The sequence below is a fragment of the Zingiber officinale genome, chromosome 1B (genome assembly GCF_018446385.1).
Source record: "Zingiber officinale cultivar Zhangliang chromosome 1B, Zo_v1.1, whole genome shotgun sequence".
Classification (NCBI taxonomy): Eukaryota; Viridiplantae; Streptophyta; class Magnoliopsida; order Zingiberales; family Zingiberaceae; genus Zingiber; species Zingiber officinale.
The window spans coordinates 26,583,826-26,596,953 of record NC_055986.1 but is presented as its reverse complement, the minus strand read 5'-3'; the positions used below and the strand labels follow the sequence as shown (position 1 = coordinate 26,596,953).

At 39.7% G+C, this 13,128-nt stretch overlaps 1 long non-coding RNA gene across 1 annotated transcript; it reads left to right on the top strand.

The window, feature by feature from the left end:
- The first annotated feature begins 9,229 nt into the window (after window positions 1-9,229).
- On the top strand, window positions 9,230-12,309 carry LOC122053590. The gene is made up of 3 exons (XR_006132259.1): window positions 9,230-9,794; window positions 11,608-11,913; window positions 12,070-12,309. It is a non-coding gene; the product is annotated as an uncharacterized LOC122053590 (long non-coding RNA).
- The last annotated feature ends 819 nt before the right edge of the window (window positions 12,310-13,128 follow it).

Here is a 13,128-nt window from a genome sequence, read left to right as displayed (position 1 = left end):
TTTTTTGTGCTTTATTGTAAAATTTATTTTTACTTTAACTTTATTTGTTTACCTTATCTTAACTTGGGTTGCTCACATAAAAAAAAAAGAGATTGTTGGAACCCCAAGGTTGTTTTGATGTGATCAAACAAGTTAAGTTAGGTCATATTGGTTTTTGATCCCTGTATCTAAGTGTGCAGAAATTTAGGAGCACAGGAAGTCGAGTGGAAGGCTCGACTAGCGAGAAGGACGGCACGGGAGAGAGCTGACAGGCTCGGTGCGTCTAAGGGACGAGGTGTTGTAGAAGAGTACACCGATGGACGAGAAGAACGTATGCGATGTTCGCGGGACGAGAAGCCGGAGCGAAAGTCTGCTCGAGGAGAAGGCCGAAATTGGATTCGGGTGAGCCTTATTTTGGTTGGTTGAAATCACCTAAGCGAACGGAACCGGAGCGAAAGACTTGGACCGAGGTGAGCTGCATCGGAGCAGAGGACCCGAACCAGTTCGGGCGCTCGGACCCATTCCCGACACCTGAAACGTGATTCTATCTAGATCACATTTCACCATAATCCGTTACGAAGGGGATAAAATTTTATCCCCCTCTAGGTGTCTGGAAGGGCCTTAGAGTAGAGGGCCCGGACCAGTTCAGGCGCTCAAACCCATTCCGGGTGCCCGAAAAGTGATTCTATCTAGATCGCGTTTGACCACGATCCATTGCGAAGGGTATAAAATTTTATCCCCCTCCAGGCGCCTGGAACCCTTCCAGGCGCCCTAACCAAGGCTATAAATACAGCATTGGTCCAGAAGATTAACAACAACAAGAATTATTGAGCAATACTTGTACACGCTTTTCACTTTGTTTAGCTTCTTCATTTTTGTACGTAAATTACTGTAAAGAGGCTTCTCCACCTGAAGGAGAAAGTAGCGCGATTCATTTCCTTGGATTAACAACTTCCCTGGTTGTAACTAAGTAAAAATTCTGGAGCCTCTTTCTATTCTGTTCATTTAATTATTTTTGCAAATGTTCGTTATTTAAGTTAATTATCTAAGAAGGGTTCATTTTCTTTTAAATTTGTGCAAGGCTATTCAACCCCCCCCCCCCCCCCCCCCGGCTCTAATCGGCCAACCGGGGTCCAACACCCCTCTCCTGATCGACAGCAACACCACCAATTAGGAGGGTGGTGCGAAGAGAGAAGGTCGGCGACCGAACATTACCAACAACCGGTTCAACGAAGAGATTATGAGGGGACCGCCTGGGCATCTGCCGAGATGTCAGAGCCGTCAACCCTGAAGAGGAGAATAGCAGCAATACCGCACGGGGCGACATCGAAATGATTGTGGGAGGCCCAACTGACGGTGACTCTAATCGGGCATGGAAGTCGCATGCATGGCGATTAGAGATACATGTTGTCTGGTGTAGCAATGAGAAAGCCGAAGGGCCGGAGATCAGTTTCGGCTCACAAGACTTAGAGGGAGTGGAGGTCTCTCATGATGATGCGTTGATCATTCAAGCGGTAATTGCTAACTATAATATTCACTGAACTTTTGTAGATACAGGTAGCTTGGTGAACATTATATTCAAGAAGACGTTTGATCAATTGCAAATCGACCGAAGCGAGTTGCAACCCATGACAACCTACGCCCTTGTATGGGTTCACTGGCAATAAAGTGTTACCAATCGGCTAGGCAAGACTGACCATATCCCTCAGGGAGGAGCCACTCAAAAGGACAAGGACAGCGAACTTCATTGTGGTGGACACCCCGTCCGCCTACAATGTCATATTGGGTTGGCCGCGCTGAAGGAGTTTCGAGCGATTGTGTTCACATTCTGTCAGAAAATAAGTTTCCCGTGGATAACTTGGTCAGTAAAGTTAAAGGCGACCAGCTGGCAGCTCGACGATGCTATGTTGAAATGGTTAAAACCGAGTTGCGTGTCGCTCGGAAGGCTCAACGGCTAGAGGTAAATGCAATTTTGGAAGAGCCTCCAGCACTGGTCTATGACGAAAAAGAAGAAGTCCAAGTGCATCCTAATCGGCCGGAAGCCACGACTTTCTTCACGACCGACCTAGATAAAGAGAAGAAGGCGGAGCTGGTTGCCTGCCTAAGGTAAAATTATGATGTGTTTGCATGGATGACTCATGAGCTCTGGGGCGTCTCACCGACTACAGTATGAATTGCATGTCTGACCAGACGTCAGGCCGGTCAAGCAAAAGAAAAGAGATTTCATCTCGGAACAGAACTAGATCATCCTAGCGGAAGTGGAGAAGTTACTAGATGCTGGGCACATCTGTGAAGTTTAGTTCCCGAGCTGGCTCGTCAATGTGGTACTGGTCTCTAAGTTAGGCAATAAATGGTGGGTCCGCATCAACTTCCGAGACTTGAACAAGACCTGCCCGATGGATTACTACCCGCAACCACGCATTGATAAAATGGTAAACTCTATGGCAGGTTGCTAGCTGATCTACATGCTGAACGCGTATTAAGGCTACGACCAGGTGTCACTCGCCAGAGAGGATTGAGAGAAGGTTAGTTTTAACACGGCTGACGGGACCTTTTGCTACAATATGATGCCATTCGGATTGAAGAACGCCAGAGTCACCTACAAGAGGATAATGAATAAGGTGTTTTGAAGGAAGATCGGTCGAAACATGGAGATATATGTTGAAGATATTTTGATAAAATCCCTCTGAAGTGTTGATCTTTATGTAGATATAGAGGAGACTTGTTGGACACTAAGAAAATATGGAATCAAGCTCAATCCCAGCATGTGCCTGTTTGGAGCAAGGACTGGGTGATTCCTCAGGTACATCGTCACCGAGCTGGGGATCGAAGCAAATCTGAGCAAAGTGAATGCGCTCTAAGACATGCGTCCCCCGTGCCACTTGAAGGAGGCTCAGCAGTTGACCGTACAGATTATAACCTTGTTAAGATTCATCTCCAAGTCCTCTGACTAAAGCCACCTATTCTTCAATGTGCTACGTCGAGCTATGAAATTTCAATGGGACACTAGGTACGGCAAGGCGCTGGAGGAGCTCAAGAGTTATTTAACATTTTTACCTGTACTAGCAAAGCCCATCGCTGGTGAACCACTCTGGATGTACTTGTCGTCCACAGAGCGGACAGTCGACTCAACGTTGGTGTGACATAACGACGTTGAATAATAGCCGGTGTACTTTTTGAGTCATATATTGAAAGATGTTGAATGTTGCTACATTGGTCTCGAGAAACTGGCGTACGGGCTGGTCCTCACTGCTCGAAAGTTACACTCATACTTTCTGTCACATCCAATAATTATGTTGACTAAGAGCACTCTAGGGTGAGTTCTCCTCAACCCCGAAGCGTTCGGCCGGCTAATCAAGTGGACTACGGAGCTAAGTGAGTTTTGTTGGTACCCTAAGGTAGTTTTGATGTGATCAAACAAGTTAGGTTAGATCCTATTGTGTTTAACCCTGTGTCTAAGTGTGCAGGAACTTAGGAGCATAGGAAGTCGAGCAAAAGATGCAGCTAGTGAGAAGGACAGCACGAGAGAGAACCGACGGGCTTGGTGTGTCTGAGGGACAAGGTGCTACGGAAGAGTACACTAGAAAATGAGAAGGGAGCGTGCGATGTTTCCGAGTGACAAGAAGCCAGAGCGGAAGATTTCTCAAGGAGAAAAAGATGCAGCTGTCTAAGGGACGAAAAGCTGTGGAAGAGTACGTTGGCAGACGAGAAGGAAGCACCCGGCGATTCCGAGGGACGAGAAGTCGGAGCGGAAGCTTGCTCGAGGAGAAGGCTGGAAGTTGGGTTTGCGTGAGCCCTATTCCAGATGGCCTAAATCACCCAAGTGAGCGGAGCTAGAGCGAAAGACCAAAACTGATGCAAGCAAAACCGGAGCAGGAGACCGGGACCAAAAGTCAACAAAATGTTGAATTTTGGTGCTCGGGGCACCTAGGACCCAAAACTTAGCCAAATTCAACGTGGCACATATCGTTCCATCGGGGATAAAATATTATCCCATTTTAGACATCTGGAACCCTTTTAGGCGTCCCGAGCAAGGCTATATAAGCATCCCTACTCCCAGAAGCTAATAACAACAAGAAAGATCTAAACAACACTTGTACACACTTTCTTTCCCGTTTAGCTTTGTCATTTTGAACTTTCAACTTAGCCAAATTTGATGTGGAATGTACCATTGTGTCGGGATAAAATATTGTCCCATTCCAGGCACCTGGAACCCTTCCAGGTGCCCCGAGAGGGGCTATATAAGTAGCCCTGCTCCCAGAAGCTAATAGCAAGAAGAAATATCTAAGCAACACTTGTACACACTTTCTTTTCTGTTTAGCTTTGTCATTTTGAGCTTTCATTACTGTAAAGAGGCTTCTCCGCATGAAGGAGAAATTAGTGCCACTTCATCTGCTTAGATTAACAATCTCCCCGGTTGTAACCAAGTATACATGTTGTGCCTCTGTCTCTTAGTTTTCTATTCATTCTATATTTATGTAAGTGTTTTTAAGTTATAAGTCCGAGAAAGGTTCTTTTTGCTTGATTTGTGCAGGGGCTATTCACTCCCCTCTAGTCGGCCGCTAAGGGTTCTAACAAATGGTATCAGAGCAAGGATGCTTCAGGAGGACTAATCGCCAAACGAAGCACATGAGATGGCCAGACCAAGCATCTACCCACCAAAGTTCGAGGGGTACTTCGCAAGATGGAAAAAGTGAATGGAGGTATTCTTTAAAATCAATTTTGAATTGCTTTTAATAATGAAGTTTGGTTTTATAGCACCCGAAGGTAAGACAAAATACTAGTAGACGAAGAAGGAGCAGGCCGACTTCATGGCAAACGACAAAGCTGAGTTCCATATGCTGAGCATCCTACCACCACAAGAAGTCAACCGGATCGGCGCCTACAACTTAACAAAGGAGCTTTGGGAGAAGTTCCTTGAGCTATACGAAGGGATGTATGAAGTCAAGCTTGTAAGATGGGATCTGCTAAAGAACCAGTTAAGTAACATCAAATTGGAAGCAGAAGAAACTGTTACACATCTTCATTTAAGAATGAAGGAACTTATCACCGGACTCACGAATCTCGAAGAAAAGATAAGCAACTGAGATTCACTAAGGTACATGCTTAATGCATTTCCTAGAACTACAGAGTGGGCATCATTAGTATATGCTTACTATATATCTAAAGATTTAGAATCTGTTACCTTAGAGGAATTATTTTCAACATTTGAAGTCCATGAAACGAGATGTACAGATCCGAAGAAGGAGACGAAGCACAATATTGCCTTTAAGGCAAGGATGGATGAACAAGATTCAGAATCCTCTCTCGACGACGAAGAAACGACAATGATAGTAAGGTGATTTAAAAAATTAGTTAAATCTAGAAAAACTAACCATCTGCAGGGTAGAAAGAAAAGAACAATCGGATGCTACCACTGTAACAGAGAAGGGTACGTTAAAGACAACTATCCTAAGTTAAAGATCAAGGACAAAGGAAAGAACAAGAAGCCTGTCCAATCTAACAAGTACAAGATGCTAAAGGCGACGTGGGATAAAACATCGTCCGAATCAGAGATTGAGGCTTTCTCTGAACTTGCGTTAATGGCGAGTCACCAAGAAGATGAAAACGAAGTAAGCTCGTCCGAAATGAGCATTGAGAGCATCGATGAAGAGGGAGCGACATTGGAAGAAAGTAGCAGCTCAGGGGGAGCTACGGATGACGAGATCGACAAAGTAAGTCAAGTACGATCTCTTCCTCCCGATAAATTATTTAAATTTGTTAAATTATTATCTAAAGACTATTGTAAACTAGAAAAATAAAATAAAAAATTAAAGTTAATTCTAGCCAAATCTTGTCTATTAAAAGATTTTAAAAAATTAAAATTGAAAAATGATAAATTGAAAATGCAAGCAGAAGACTTGAAAAATCGTGCATGCTTAAATATGAAAAATCAAAATATTAGGAAATATAATAATTTGAATTGGTATTTTAATTAGCACAAGGGACAAATTAGGAAATTTTCTCAGAAATATATTCCCAAGAGATTTTCAATTAATCCAGTTGGAAGGAACCTATATTGGCTTCCCAAATCTTGTATAAATTGAGTTTTAATTAAATAATGCTTCAAATAGTTACTCAAACATTTATTTTCGGTGTTTTAAACTTAATTTGTTTTTTTTTTTTAAACTTAAACATAAAGTTTTTTTTAATTATTTGTTTATCAAAGTTTTTTTTAAAAGTATCAGCTTTACTTTACACAAATTACTCAAATATTTTTTTTTTCAAATTTGTTTAACTTAAGAAATTGTATTTACAAAACTTAAAGTTTCTAAAATTATATACGCTGCAAATTTTTAAAAACATGATAAGTCTTTTGTTGGAAAATCAGAGTTTTTTTATAAAACAAAAAAAAACTTTCTTATTTTTGAAAAGTTACTCTTAGATATTTTTAAGGTACCCCATTTTTTATATGATCAAAGGGGGAGAAGGGAAGATTAAGTTTAGAGGGTGGTAATTTTAATTGCACCCCCTAGACTTTTATGTGAAAAAAAATTTAACTTTTAAAAATTTTTGCACTTTAATTATAAATTTATTGCTTTTACTTTATGTTGGTTTACCCTAACTTAAGTTGGGTTGCTCACATCAAAAAAGGGGAGATTGTTGGTACCCCAAAGTAGTTTTAATGTGATCAAACAAGTTAGGTTAGGTCCTGTTGTGTTTAACCCTGTGTCTAAGTGTGAAGGAACTTTGGAGCACAAGAAGTCGAGCAAAAGACGCAGCTAGTGGGAAGGACGACATGGGAGAGAGCCGACGGGCTCGGTGAGTCTGAGGGACGAGGTCTTGCGGAAGAGTACACTGACAGACGAGAAGGGAGCATGCAGTATTTCTGAGGGACGAGAACCCAGAGTGGAAGATTGCTCAAGGAGCAAAAGACGTAGCTGTTTGAGGGACGAAAAGTTGTGGAAGAGTACGTTGGCGGACGAGAAGGAAGCACGCGGCGATTCCGAAGGACGAGAAGCTGGAGCGGAATCTTGCTCGAGGAGAAGGTCGAAAGTTGCGTTCGAGTGAGCCCTATTCCGGATGGTCGAAATCACCCAAGCGAGTGGAGCCGGAGCGAAAGACCCGGACCGATGCAAGCGGAACCGGAGCAGGAGACCGGGACTAAAAGTCAACAAAATGTTGACTTTTGGTGCTCGGGGCACCCGGAACCCAAAACTTAGCCAAATTCGACGTGACACGTATCGTTGCATCGGGGATAAAATATTATCCCAATTCAGGCGCCCCGAGCAGGGCTATATAAGCTGCCCTGCTCCCAGAAGTTAATAACAACAAGAAAGATCTAAGTAACACTTGTACACACTTTCTTTTATGTTTAGCTTTGTCATTTTGAGCTTTCATTGCTGTAAAGAGGCTTCTCCACCTGAAAGAGAAATTAGTATGACTTCATCTACCTTAGATTAACAACCTCTCCAGTTGTAACCAAGTAAACCTACTGTGTCTCTGTCTTTTAGTTTATTATTCATTCTATATTTATGCAAGTGTTATTTTAAGTTATAAATCCAAGAAAGGTTCTTTTTGTTTGATTTATGCAGGGACTATTCACCCTCTCTCTAGTCAGCCACCAAGGGTCCTAATAAGTTTGACATACAATACCAGCCCAGATTGGCGATCAAGCGCAAGCTTTAGCCGACTTTGTGACTGAAGTACAGAATGTCGAGCTAGAGGCAACCTGGAGGATATACGTTGAAGGATCGTCCTCCCAACAGGGCAGCAGAGTGGGAATACTTCTGATATCCCCACGCAAAGACAGAGTGCAGCTGCCTGTTCTGCTGGACTACCGAGTTACAAATAACGAGGCAGAGTATGAATTAGTATTGATCGTCGGATTACAGGCAGCGAGACATGTGGGAGCCACTCGAGTTCTTATCTACTTGGACTCTCAATTGGTGACACAGTAGTTATCATGAACTTTTGAAATAAACAATGCTAGACTAAGGCTATACTGAGAGGTATTCGAAAAATTGAAGGCCAGATTTCAAGAAGTAATTATCCAAAAAATCCCCGAAGCAGAGAATCAATATGCATATGAGCTGGAAAAATTAGCAAGTTCCTTAACTCCTGTAGTGTTGGATAAGTCGATCGTATGTTGGTAGCTCACATCGAGAGGCCCACTAAAGGAGGAACTTCAAGCGATTGGAGAACACCTTTGATTGAGTTCCTTCGATCAGACAGTATGTCGACCGACTGGGAGCAGACTTGGTTAATTAAAAAGAGGGTTAGTCGGTTTACACTCATTGGAGACCACCTATACAAAAGAACCTTCTCGAGACTATTGTTGAAGTGCATCGGGTCAAAAGACATTCAATACATTCTGCAAGAATTGCACCAAGGCTCCTGTGACAATCATCTAGGTGGCCGATTGTTGGCAAGGAAAATCCTATTGGCGCGTTATTTCTAGCCTATCTTGCAAGCTAATGCCGCTCAGACGATGACAACTTGCCTACCCTGTCAAAAGTATCAAAATATACCATATAGACCTACGGAAGAACTGAAGGCGTTTATTGTCTCTTGCTCGTTCGATCAATGGGGCATGAATATCGTAGGGTCATTCCTAATGGTGACTGGACAGAGGAAATCCCTTCTAGTAGCCATAGACTACTTCTCTAAATGGATGGAGGCCGAGCCGCTAGTGAAGATAACCGAACAAATGATTATCAAGTATTTGTGACAGAGTATTGTTTGCTGGTTCGACATCCCTCACAAACTCATCTCCAACAATGGAAGATAATTTCAAGGATGGAGGCTGAGAGAATGGTGCGCTAGCTATGGTATCACGCAGACCTTTACTTCAATGACCTATCTTCACAGTACAAGAAAATTAAGATTTTACAATACTTAAAAGACAACACTTTTATTAAAAAGTGTTGTCTTTTTTTTAAACAATGCTTTTTACTAAAAACATTATCTATGTTTTATATTTCTTATTAAAGAGTAATTTTATTACGCACGGATCCTCTGGTCCGTAAATTACTGACCAAGGGATGATTCATTTTTTTAGACCCTTGATTTGGATAGATCCCACCTATTTAAAAGTAAGATTTATCCAAATTAAAGATCCTCATACAATGAATTATCTCTTGATCCATAATTTATGGATTAGAGGATTTCTATTGATTTTTATTGATCAAAGCTAACGCTTTTCAAAATATGTTGTCTATGAAATTTTTTAATATCTACAACAACATTTTAACAAGTGTGGTCCACCTAACTTCCTCTGCCAGAGCCTCCTTTCACAAAAACTTCCTAGCCTCCCACAAAAACCCATCTCTGCCGAAACTCCACACAAACTCCATCTTCGCCGAAACCCTCCTCCTATTGCCCGCACCTAGCCTCCTCAACGACCTAGCTTCCTCCTCCACTCCGTCCTTGCTCTTCTTCTTCGCCGTTTTCTTTAACTCGTTTTCTTTTCCATCATCGTTCACTCTTTTCCCATGTGCTAGACGACGATGAGGGCATAGGAATCGGGAGGGATTTTTTTTTTTTTTCAAAAATTAGGAGACATTGACAACACTTGTTAAAGACCAAACCACTCGAGGGCAGAGAAATGGGCAAGACAGAAGAGGTTCTGAAGGCTGCTGATATAGACAAGGAGGCGGAGGGGGCGAACAACCATATAGACGAGGAGGTAGAGCAGTTTATTAAAAGGTTCTATGAGCAGCTTCGCCTCCAGCAGAGGATTACTCCAATGACTCCGGAGTATAAATGATTCACTTGATCATCCTCTAGCATCTTCGATCCTAAAACCCTCGTCTTTGCTTCTTCAAGTCTGATTGGTAATTTGATTGAATTTTTTTAGTGGAAAATTATGCAAAGTAATAGATTTTACCTTTTGAAATGCTCGCATGGCTTCTTCTTGAGCCTTTTCGTCTTTTCTCATCCATTTTGTTTTTCTTTTTGAATAGACATGGAGTTTATTCATTTGATTGCTCTTTTGAATGAATAAAATGTTGAAACAAAACAACTCATATATGGACAAACGGTTTTCTTTCTTCATTTACAACTTTTGCAGTGGATTTGCCTTGCGATAATGGTTTTTTTGTGTTGTTTTTGACATTGTAGCTACCACAACAATGCTTTTATTACTAGCCGTGCAGTTCACATTGCCAATAGGCTCAACTCATCAACATACCCATTGTTGGAGCTTTTCTTCAAGTTTCATACAATTTATTTTCTTTTAAAAGAGCTTTTTTCTCAACTACAAATTCAATCATCTAAACATTGCTTCACCTTCTCTCAGTTGGTGCATATATTTTCCATCTTCTAGCTATTTGTAAAGCTAAATATTTGTGGCACATTGTGTTATAAAAAACCTCCATACCCAAGATAAGAAGATCTTGAAGTGTGTATGCTTGTAGTTACCTAAAAACATGAAACATTTAGGACTTGATGGACCACTTAGATTGCTTTTTATTATGTGCAAGTTGCTTCTTGAATTTATGCACAAATGGTTACTCGTTTATGAAGTTATTACTCAAAAGCTCAATCATTTGATTCCCTAACATCATTATTTGATTTCTCAATTGCTTTTAATTGTAAACTGAAGGGTTTGCATGTGTAGGCTTATAATAAGCTTTCACATCATCGAGCATATCTTGTGTGAAGCTATTGAATGTTGTTAATTGCTCACATTTTCATGTATGCATCTTTTTGCTTTACTGAATTCTTTTATACATCTGTATTTTCTATTAATATTAGATAGAAGTTGTGTTTTGTTAATTATTTGAATGATAGATTGTTTTTTATGATTGAATTGTTCATTCACATATTCCATGAATTTTGCTTGTTACTGTCAGCACGAGTTTTAGTATCAGAACTTTTTTCACTATCTTATCTGTTGGTTGTCAAATTGTTAGAAAAAATTCTTGTAAACATTATGATTCACTATTACTAATGCCTCACTTTCACTCTACAGTTTGTGGAAGTTATTCTTGGAATAAAATCAACTAATGTGGTACATGAAATTATGAGCATTTATGTTACAATTTTTACAAAGTTTCTCTTTACTTTATGTGAACTATGAGATGTCTCAACTAGAGAATTCAATTTTTGTCTTTTGATACTTCTATATCTTGATTAGTAACATTAAATTTTTTATTACTGAAATATGATAACTCAAAAATTTTAAATGACTTGAAAATAGTTTTTAAAATATTCTTCAAAAAGATGATATTAGTATGTTGTATTGCTCTTAGGTTAAAAATGCATAATTAGCATCATTAAAAAAAACAAGTTGATGTAGTTTTCCTTTCCGTCATCCAAATGATAATTAGTAAGAGCAATCACACATACGGGCATTCAAAAAACTGCATCTAGAAGTGTTATTTATTGTGTTGGAATTTGAGAAAATAACATTTAGACAGAGTTCATATGGTTGTAAACCAAATGATTCTTATTGTGAAACTAGTCGGTATAGCTATATAAGGTGCTTGCACATTTCTTTTGTTCGACTTTCAACTGTTAAAGTTTTATCTTTAGTTACGTTAATATGAAGAAAATTTTAGTTTAAATTCCAAATATTTCCATGCAATATATATTTATACTATTATAAGATATATATTTTTGAGCTGATTGCTTTCTTATTTCTAGGAAGCGGTGGATCTTCTTTCTAACATGAATCATCCTGAAGGAAACTGTCCATTGTGCTTGTATCCTTTGGTTACTGAAGATCGGTCAGATTCTACTATGCCATTTATGAAGTTGACGTCCAGCTATCACTACTTCCATAAGTAGCTATCCTCTTCTAATCATGCTATTTATCTATTAAATTTTTTCGTATCAACTAAATGTTGTATAACTTTTGCTACATCGTGAATGTATTATCGGGTGGTGGAAATCGTAACAGATGGAAAATTCAGAAGCAATTGCAGAAATTTCTCTTTCAAAGAAAAAGAGGTACTTTTAGTGAGCATCTATTGTAGAACAATAGCATAGAGGATCAGTGAAGATGTTTAGCTGTTAAAAGATGTTCCATATTTCAAGTACTTCCATTCTTATACAAGTCATATTAGAGAATTTAAGGATGGCTAGCATCATCTCTTTCACTTTCAGGGAGACATTATTACCCGAAGGATTCAATCTAAGGATGGCTAGCATCATATGGAAGGGTACTCATATATTTTTGAGAAGATGCAGTATTATCAGAAAGATTCAATTCAAGAAACAAGATATATTAGAACTAATATGCATGTCTAGTATGTAGGGTTTTACTTTTATATAGACTTAATATTGATCCAAAGTTTGTGGATCATGTGTACATATTTTTTTTTTTTGAATTGTACGACACATTTATGGTTCAATAGTAAAAAGATTGATCAGTTGTACTTTCATGATATTTAATTGGTGTTATTTATAAGAGTTTAATTAAACAATTTATGATATAAATATAATAGATAAACATTTTGTAAATAGAAAAAACAACGCTTTTTATGTGTTGCAAAAGATTCTCATTGCAAAAAATGACAACGATTTTTAAGCGTTGCAAAAGCATTGTCTTTGTAAAAAACGACAACGCTTTTAAAGCGTTGTCTTTGTAAAAAATGACAACACTTTTAAAGCGTTGCAAAAATGTTGTCTTTGCTACAAACGACAACGATTTTAAAGCATTGTCTTTGAGCGGACTTTTAACAACAGTATTTTTAACAACGTTTTTTCAGCCACATATACAATCCTTTTAAAGTGTTGTCTATCATATTTTTTTTTTTTGTAGTGCCAGAGCAACGGCCAAACGGAGGTCACAAATAGAGAAATCCTCCGATGACTCAAGACTCGGCTCGATCACGTTGGAGGAAGTTGGGCGGACTAACTGTCAAGCATGCTATGAGCCTATCGGAGGGGAAGTGGTGGCACCACACCCAGAGAAGCCACTGACATAACCCCGTTCCACTTAGTATACGGAGGGGAAGTGGTGGTGCCAATCGAGATCAAAATTGAGTCCGATTGGGTGCAGCTCTACGACGAGGATAACTCCGAGAGGAGCCTTATGGAGTTAGATTTGATAGACGAAATCAGAGATAAAGTAGTCATTTGACTGATGGCGTACTGACAAAGAATGAAGCAAAACTACAATAGACGAGTGATTCCTAGATCATTTCAGGTCGACGACTTAGT